The sequence below is a fragment of the Cyanistes caeruleus genome, chromosome 15, assembly GCF_971803275.1.
Source record: "Cyanistes caeruleus chromosome 15, bCyaCae1.hap1.1, whole genome shotgun sequence".
NCBI lineage: Eukaryota > Metazoa > Chordata > Aves > Passeriformes > Paridae > Cyanistes > Cyanistes caeruleus.
In genome coordinates this window covers 18,771,489-18,780,836 of record NC_141715.1, presented here as the reverse complement: position 1 = coordinate 18,780,836, position 9,348 = coordinate 18,771,489, and positions in this window count along the sequence as shown.

The following is a 9,348-nucleotide window of genomic DNA, read 5'->3' as shown; positions in this document are numbered from 1 at the left end:
GAGAAGGGGGCTGGCGAGGCCTCCCTGCAGCTCTAGGAAAGATGGGCACAGGGAGGAGAAGCCTTTCAAAGGCAGGAGTGAGCTTGAAGTTGGATCTAATGAAGCTGCTCTTTTCTACTCCGGCTGCTGGGGCACTGGCCCAGGCTGTGCACAGAGGCTGGGGATGCTCCATCCTTGGCAACATCCAAGGCCAGCTGGGAGCGGGGCTCTGAGCAACCTCTTCTGGGCGAAGATTGCTCCGCTTGGAACAAGATGGTCTTTAGGGTCCCTTCCAAGCCCAAGCACCCAGGGATTCCATCATTCATTCTACGGTCTCCGTTGTCCACTTCAGCCTGGGCCTGAACTCCTGGCGGTGATGTCACAGTGCACGCTCCAGCTAGAACTTCCAGCATCCAGCAACGGCCACAACACAACCCTTGGCTCCTTGTGCCAGCACGCTCTTCATTCACCCTGCTCCAAGCCTACCCCTGTCACCTTGTTGCCACCTGCTCCCTGATTCCCCCAGCACTCCCCAAAGCTCCCCATGGCTTGGATTTTTCTCTCCATCCCTGCAGGATGTCTGCATTTGTTCCAAAAGAGGTATGGTACTATTCCACGGAGGCGGACACCCCGCAGCTGCCTGGCTGGGCTGGAGCTCTGTGGGACAGGCTGGGAAATTTTGCTACCTCTGCAGGCTGGCACAGACGGAGAGGAGGAGACGGACGTCGATACACAGACTGATAGAGAAGAAGCCATGGAAGTGGACGGAGAGGATACTGGAGAGGAAGAGATGGATGTGGATATGTACGAGACAGAGGAAGAGATGGAGGTGGAAACGAAAGATTATATTGAAGAGATGGATATTGATCTAAAAGACAAGGAGGAAGACATGGTCTTGGGATGAAGACCGATGCCAGCAGCAGAACAGGCAGGTGCTCCCCACAGGCAGAGTGGGGCCCCTGCTGCCAGCCTGGGGCCGGGCTGGGCACTTCCTGCTCAGGGACACGCTAGCCCATGCACTGGATTCTGCTGGCCATCCCTGGCCTGGCCTGGGCTTGCTGTGGGCCACACAAGCCCTGTTCCAGTGCCTGGGCCACAGCCCCCAGCCAGGCTCCCTTCTGGCAGCAGAGTCCCACTGGGCCAGTGTCCCAGCCCGGCAGCACATGGAACACCCTTCCGTGCCTGACTGCACTGACCGTGCTACTTGTTTTTCTTGCAGGACTTAGGGACATCACAGACACAGATGCCACCCTGCTGTACATACGTTTTACAGTTGTTGTGTTCAGGATAGAGGTTTTAGAGTTTGTTTAAGTTGTCTGTAAATACGTTTCATAGAGTTTTGTTAGAGCTGTTCTCAGGTAAATAGGTTCTATAGTTTGTTGTTGTTGTTGTTGTTGTTGTTGTTGTTACCAATATTCTTACAGTGTAAATATGTGGTGTAGTTCATTCTTGTTCCTTTTCTTCTACAGATAAACAGTCTTTGATTTTCACACCCCAGTTCTCTTTGCATTTTCTTCGGGCACATTTGCAAAGCTGTGGCTTGTTTCGGGAACAATGTTTGCAGGACTCTAAAAAGAGTATCACAACCGCTCTGCCACACTCTCAGCTGCTGCTGCTGCCCCAAAAAGCACTGGCTGGCTTTGCTCACACAATCACAGTTGTGGTGGCATTTCTACCACACCACAGGACAGCGATGTTTTCCCTCTTCTCCAGGAAATACCTACAGCACTTGTGGGTAGCAAGGCAAACATGAGCCTCTTTTAGTGGCCCTTGAAATTGGACATGTGAAATGAGGCACACAAAGCCACAGGCCAGCTGAACCTGGCATCTCTGAATGGGTCTTTACATTCTTCCCAGGAAGATGAATGGCAATCACTATTTTGGCAGGGAGGAAAGTGCATCAGCTAGCAATTTGCTGTAGAAAATGTGCTTTCTGCTCCTCTCACAGCCAAAACTCCTACCCATTTCTTGGAAGTCCTTCTTAGATAAGGACCGTGTTCAACTGAGTGACAGTGAAGCCAAATGGCAATGCCGCAATCAATTGTCCTGTACACAATCTCCTTCATCCACGTGGAAGGTTACTCACGGGCACACAAGAGGACGGAAGAAACCCAAATGCATCGTTGGACATAATAAAGTCAGACGTGTTGAGGGATGAAGAAATCTTGCAGAGATATGGAAAGCTGCCCTGAAAACCCAGTTCGGGGAGAGCCTGAGCTCTTTTGTGCTTCTAGGCCTGAAGATGCTCAGCAGCTTTCCCAGATGCTCAGCAGGCAGTAGGATTGTGCCTGAATCTGGCTCTGGAAATGCCAGTGCCTCAACTGAGAGCTGTGGCAATGATTTCCATTGCATGGAGAGGGGCCACAGTCCTGCAAGAGTCTTTCAGCAGAGCAAACAGCAGCCTGGAGGGTGGGCAATCTGTACCACTGCATGCTCATCCTTCACCACAATGCAGAGCTGCCATGGATCACTTTTTCCATTTCTGCTGTTGGATATGTTTTGGAGAAGTTGTTCTAGGTGGCTTTGGATGGTGATCCAAGTAGGAAGCAGCCATTCGCCTGCTGTGATATCCTTACAACTAGTCCTAACTTCTCATTGCCTTTGGTTTGATTGGGGGTGTTTTATCTGTTTGTTTGATTGGTTTCTTTGGGTTGGTTTCTTTGTGTTTTTCTCTCTTTTGCTTGGAGTTTCATTTCCTTTTTTTAGAAATGACTGGTGAAGTTGGCACAACCAAACTCCAGAAAACGTAAAGCAGGCTTGACTTCCCAGAAATTGCTTTTGGCTGGCTTTAGCTGCATTCCCCAGGATCACGATCAGCAGTAGATATTTGCAGGTTTTGCTCTGCATCCTCAGCCTGCCCAGGTGTTGTTCAGTGTTTCAGCAGTGGAGAAGACGATGGATATTTTGCTAAACCTCCTTTCAAACAACAAAACTTGGGTTAGCACGACAGAAAAGAAGAAAAGAAAATCTTCGCCAGTTAGAACAGAGCCAGAGTCCCACCATTTCCCCCTCCACTTTTCTTTCTTTTCTACTTTTAGAGGTAAAGCTTCCATCTCCAAAAGCTTCCATCTCTCACTTCCTGATGTAGCCATTTGCTACCCTTTAGCCTTGACTGCCACGCATCGGACTGCTGTCCGTGTGGGGCTGGGGATGCTCAGCCTGGAAAGAGAAGGGGGCTGGCGAGGCCTCCCTGCAGCTCTAGGAAAGATGGGCACAGAGAGGAGAAGCCTTTCAAAGGCAGGAGTGAGCTTGAAGTTGGATCTAATGAAGCTGCTCTTTTCCACTCCGGCTGCTGGGGCACTGGCCCAGGCTGTGCACAGAGGCTGGGGATGCTCCATCCTTGGCAACATCCAAGGCCAGCTGGGAGCGGGGCTCTGAGCAACCTCTTCTGGGCGAAGATTGCTCCGCTTGGAACAAGATGGTCTTTAGGGTCCCTTCCAAGCCCAAGCACCCAGGGATTCCATCATTCATTCTACAGTCTCCGTTGTCCACTTCAGCCTGGGCCTGAACTCCTGGCGGTGATGTCACAGTGCACGCTCCAGCTAGAACTTCCAGCATCCAGCAACGGCCACAACACAACCCTTGGCTCCTTGTGCCAGCACGCTCTTCATTCACCCTGCTGCAAGCCTACCCCTGTCACCTTGTTGCCACCTGCTCCCTGATTCCCCCAGCAGTCCCCAAAGCTCCCCATCGCTTGGATTTTGCTCTCCATCCCTGCAGGATGTCTGCATTTGTTCCAAAAGAGGTATGGTACTATTCCACGGAGGCGGACACCCCGCAGCTGCCTGGCTGGGCTGGAGCTCTGTGGGACAGGCTGGGAAATTTTGCTACCTCTGCAGGCTGGCACAGACCGAGAGGAGGAGACGGACGTCGATACACAGACTGATAGAGAAGAAGCCATGGAAGTGGACGGAGAGGATACTGGAGAGGAAGAGATGGATGTGGATATGTACGAGACAGAGGAAGAGATGGAGGTGGAAACGAAAGATTCTATTGAAGAGATGGATATTGATCTAAAAGACAAGGAGGAAGACATGGTCTTGGGATGAAGACCGATGCCAGCAGCAGAACAGGCAGGTGCTCCCCACAGGCAGAGTGGGGCCCCTGCTGCCAGCCTGGGGCCGGGCTGGGCACTTCCTGCTCAGGGACACGCTAGCCCATGCACTGGATTCTGCTGGCCATCCCTGGCCTGGCCTGGGCTTGCTGTGGGCCACACAAGCCCTGTTCCAGTGCCTGGGCCACAGCCCCCAGCCAGGCTCCCTTCTGGCAGCAGAGTCCCACTGGGCCAGTGTCCCAGCCCGGCAGCACATGGAACACCCTTCCGTGCCTGACTGCACTGACCGTGCTACTTGTTTTTCTTGCAGGACTTAGGGACATCACAGACACAGATGCCACCCTGCTGTACATACGTTTTACAGTTGTTGTGTTCAGGATAGAGGTTTTAGAGTTTGTTTAAGTTGTCTGTAAATACGTTTCATAGAGTTTTGTTAGAGCTGTTCTCAGGTAAATAGGTTCTATAGTTTGTTGTTGTTGTTGTTGTTGTTGTTGTTGTTACCAATATTCTTACAGTGTAAATATGTGGTGTAGTTCATTCTTGTTCCTTTTCTTCTACAGATAAACAGTCTTTGATTTTCACACCCCAGTTCTCTTTGCATTTTCTTCGGGCACATTTGCAAAGCTGTGGCTTGTTTCGGGAACAATGTTTGCAGGACTCTAAAAAGAGTATCAAAACCGCTCTGCCACACTCTCAGCTGCTGCTGCTGCCCCAAAAAGCACTGGCTGGCTTTGCTCACACAATCACAGTTGTGGTGGCATTTCTACCACACCACAGGACAGCGATGTTTTCCCTCTTCTCCTGGAAATACCTACAGCACTTGTGGGTAGCAAGGCAAACATGAGCCTCTTTTAGTGGCCCTTGAAATTGGACATGTGAAATGAGGCACACAAAGCCACAGGCCAGCTGAACCTGGCATCTCTGAATGGGTCTTTACATTCTTCCCAGGAAGATGAATGGCAATCACTATTTTGGCAGGGAGGAAAGTGCATCAGCTAGCAATTTGCTGTAGAAAATGTGCTTTCTGCTCCTCTCACAGCCAAAACTCCTAGCCATTTCTTGGAAGTCCTTCTTAGATAAGGACCGTGTTCAACTGAGTGACAGTGAAGCCAAATGGCAATGCCGCAATCAATTGTCCTGTACACAATCTCCTTCATCCACGTGGAAGGTTACTCACGGGCACACAAGAGGACGGAAGAAACCCAAATGCATCGTTGGACATAATAAAGTCAGACGTGTTGAGGGATGAAGAAATCTTGCAGAGATATGGAAAGCTGCCCTGAAAACCCAGTTCGGGGAGAGCCTGAGCTCTTTTGTGCTTCTAGGCCTGAAGATGCTCAGCAGCTTTCCCAGATGCTCAGCAGGCAGTAGGATTGTGCCTGAATCTGGCTCTGGAAATGCCAGTGCCTCAACTGAGAGCTGTGGCAATGATTTCCATTGCATGGAGAGGGGCCACAGTCCTGCAAGAGTCTTTCAGCAGAGCAAACAGCAGCCTGGAGGGTGGGCAATCTGTACCACTGCATGCTCATCCTTCACCACAATGCAGAGCTGCCATGGATCACTTTTTCCATTTCTGCTGTTGGATATGTTTTGGAGAAGTTGTTCTAGGTGGCTTTGGATGGTGATCCAAGTAGGAAGCAGCCATTCGCCTGCTGTGATATCCTTACAACTAGTCCTAACTTCTCATTGCCTTTGGTTTGATTGGGGGTGTTTTATCTGTTTGTTTGATTGGTTTCTTTGGGTTGGTTTCTTTGTGTTTTTCTCTCTTTTGCTTGGAGTTTCTTTTCCTTTTTTAGAAATGACTGGTGAAGTTGGCACAACCAAACTCCAGAAAACGTAAAGCAGGCTTGACTTCCCAGAAATTGCTTTTGGCTGGCTTTAGCTGCATTCCCCAGGATCACGATCAGCAGTAGATATTTGCAGGTTTTGCTCTGCATCCTCAGCCTGCCCAGGTGTTGTTCAGTGTTTCAGCAGTGGAGAAGACGATGGATATTTTGCTAAACCTCCTTTCAAACAACAAAACTTGGGTTAGCACGACAGAAAAGAAGAAAAGAAAATCTTCGCCAGTTAGAACAGAGCCAGAGCCCCACCATTTCCCCCTCCACTTTGCTTTCTTTTCTACATTTAGAGGTAAAGCTTCCATCTCCAAAAGCTTCCATCTCTCACTTCCTGATGTAGCCATTTGCTACCCTTTAGCCTTGACTGCCACGCATCGGACTGCTGTCCGTGTGGGGCTGGGGATGCTCAGCCTGGAAAGAGAAGGGGGCTGGCGAGGCCTCCCTGCAGCTCTAGGAAAGATGGGCACAGGGAGGAGAAGCCTTTCAAAGGCAGGAGTGAGCTTGAAGTTGGATCTAATGAAGCTGCTCTTTTCTACTCCGGCTGCTGGGGCACTGGCCCAGGCTGTGCACAGAGGCTGGGGATGCTCCATCCTTGGCAACATCCAAGGCCAGCTGGGAGCGGGGCTCTGAGCAACCTCTTCTGGGCGAAGATTGCTCCGCTTGGAACAAGATGGTCTTTAGGGTCCCTTCCAAGCCCAAGCACCCAGGGATTCCATCATTCATTCTACGGTCTCCGTTGTCCACTTCAGCCTGGGCCTGAACTCCTGGCGGTGATGTCACAGTGCACGCTCCAGCTAGAACTTCCAGCATCCAGCAACGGCCACAACACAACCCTTGGCTCCTTGTGCCAGCACGCTCTTCATTCACCCTGCTCCAAGCCTACCCCTGTCACCTTGTTGCCACCTGCTCCCTGATTCCCCCAGCACTCCCCAAAGCTCCCCATGGCTTGGATTTTTCTCTCCATCCCTGCAGGATGTCTGCATTTGTTCCAAAAGAGGTATGGTACTATTCCACGGAGGCGGACACCCCGCAGCTGCCTGGCTGGGCTGGAGCTCTGTGGGACAGGGTGGGAAATTTTGCTACCTCTGCAGGCTGGCACAGACCGAGAGGAGGAGACGGACGTCGATACACAGACTGATAGAGAAGAAGCCATGGAAGTGGACGGAGAGGATACTGGAGAGGAAGAGATGGATGTGGATATGTACGAGACAGAGGAAGAGATGGAGGTGGAAACGAAAGATTCTATTGAAGAGATGGATATTGATCTAAAAGACAAGGAGGAAGACATGGTCTTGGGATGAAGACCGATGCCAGCAGCAGAACAGGCAGGTGCTCCCCACAGGCAGAGTGGGGCCCCTGCTGCCAGCCTGGGGCCGGGCTGGGCACTTCCTGCTCAGGGACACGCTAGCCCATGCACTGGATTCTGCTGGCCATCCCTGGCCTGGCCTGGGCTTGCTGTGGGCCACACAAGCCCTGTTCCAGTGCCTGGGCCACAGCCCCCAGCCAGGCTCCCTTCTGGCAGCAGAGTCCCACTGGGCCAGTGTCCCAGCCCGGCAGCACATGGAACACCCTTCCGTGCCTGACTGCACTGACCGTGCTACTTGTTTTTCTTGCAGGACTTAGGGACATCACAGACACAGATGCCACCCTGCTGTACATACGTTTTACAGTTGTTGTGTTCAGGATAGAGGTTTTAGAGTTTGTTTAAGTTGTCTGTAAATACGTTTCATAGAGTTTTGTTAGAGCTGTTCTCAGGTAAATAGGTTCTATAGTTTGTTGTTGTTGTTGTTGTTGTTGTTGTTGTTACCAATATTCTTACAGTGTAAATATGTGGTGTAGTTCATTCTTGTTCCTTTTCTTCTACAGATAAACAGTCTTTGATTTTCACACCCCAGTTCTCTTTGCATTTTCTTCGGGCACATTTGCAAAGCTGTGGGTTGTTTGGGGAACAATGTTTGCAGGACTCTAAAAAGAGTATCAAAACCGCTCTGCCACACTCTCAGCTGCTGCTGCTGCCCCAAAAAGCACTGGCTGGCTTTGCTCACACAATCACAGTTGTGGTGGCATTTCTACCACACCACAGGACAGCGATGTTTTCCCTCTTCTCCTGGAAATACCTACAGCACTTGTGGGTAGCAAGGCAAACATGAGCCTCTTTTAGTGGCCCTTGAAATTGGACATGTGAAATGAGGCACACAAAGCCACAGGCCAGCTGAACCTGGCATCTCTGAATGGGTCTTTACATTCTTCCCAGGAAGATGAATGGCAATCACTATTTTGGCAGGGAGGAAAGTGCATCAGCTAGCAATTTGCTGTAGAAAATGTGCTTTCTGCTCCTCTCACAGCCAAAACTCCTAGCCATTTCTTGGAAGTCCTTCTTAGATAAGGACCGTGTTCAACTGAGTGACAGTGAAGCCAAATGGCAATGCCGCAATCAATTGTCCTGTACACAATCTCCTTCATCCACGTGGAAGGTTACTCACGGGCACACAAGAGGACGGAAGAAACCCAAATGCATCGTTGGACATAATAAAGTCAGACGTGTTGAGGGATGAAGAAATCTTGCAGAGATATGGAAAGCTGCCCTGAAAACCCAGTTCGGGGAGAGCCTGAGCTCTTTTGTGCTTCTAGGCCTGAAGATGCTCAGCAGCTTTCCCAGATGCTCAGCAGGCAGTAGGATTGTGCCTGAATCTGGCTCTGGAAATGCCAGTGCCTCAACTGAGAGCTGTGGCAAGGATTTCCATTGCATGGAGAGGGGCCACAGTCCTGCAAGAGTCTTTCAGCAGAGCAAACAGCAGCCTGGAGGGTGGGCAATCTGGACCACTGCATGCTCATCCTTCACCACAATGCAGAGCTGCCATGGATCACTTTTTCCATTTCTGCTGTTGGATATGTTTTGGAGAAGTTGTTCTAGGTGGCTTTGGATGGTGATCCAAGTAGGAAGCAGCCATTCGCCTGCTGTGATATCCTTACAACTAGTCCTAACTTCTCATTGCCTTTGGTTTGATTGGGGGTGTTTTATCTGTTTGTTTGATTGGTTTCTTTGGGTTGGTTTCTTTGTGTTTTTCTCTCTTTTGCTTGGAGTTTTGGAGTTTCTTTTCCTTTTTTTAGAAATGACTGGTGAAGTTGGCACAACCAAACTCCAGAAAACGTAAAGCAGGCTTGACTTCCCAGAAATTGCTTTTGGCTGGCTTTAGCTGCATTCCCCAGGATCACGATCAGCAGTAGATATTTGCAGGTTTTGCTCTGCATCCTCAGCCTGCCCAGGTGTTGTTCAGTGTTTCAGCAGTGGAGAAGACGATGGATATTTTGCTAAACCTCCTTTCAAACAACAAAACTTGGGTTAGCACGACAGAAAAGAAGAGAAGAAAATCTTCGCCAGTTAGAACAGAGCCAGAGTCCCACCATTTCCCCCTCCACTTCTCTTTCTTTTCTACTTTTAGAGGTAAAGCTTCCATCTCCAAAAGCTTCCATCTC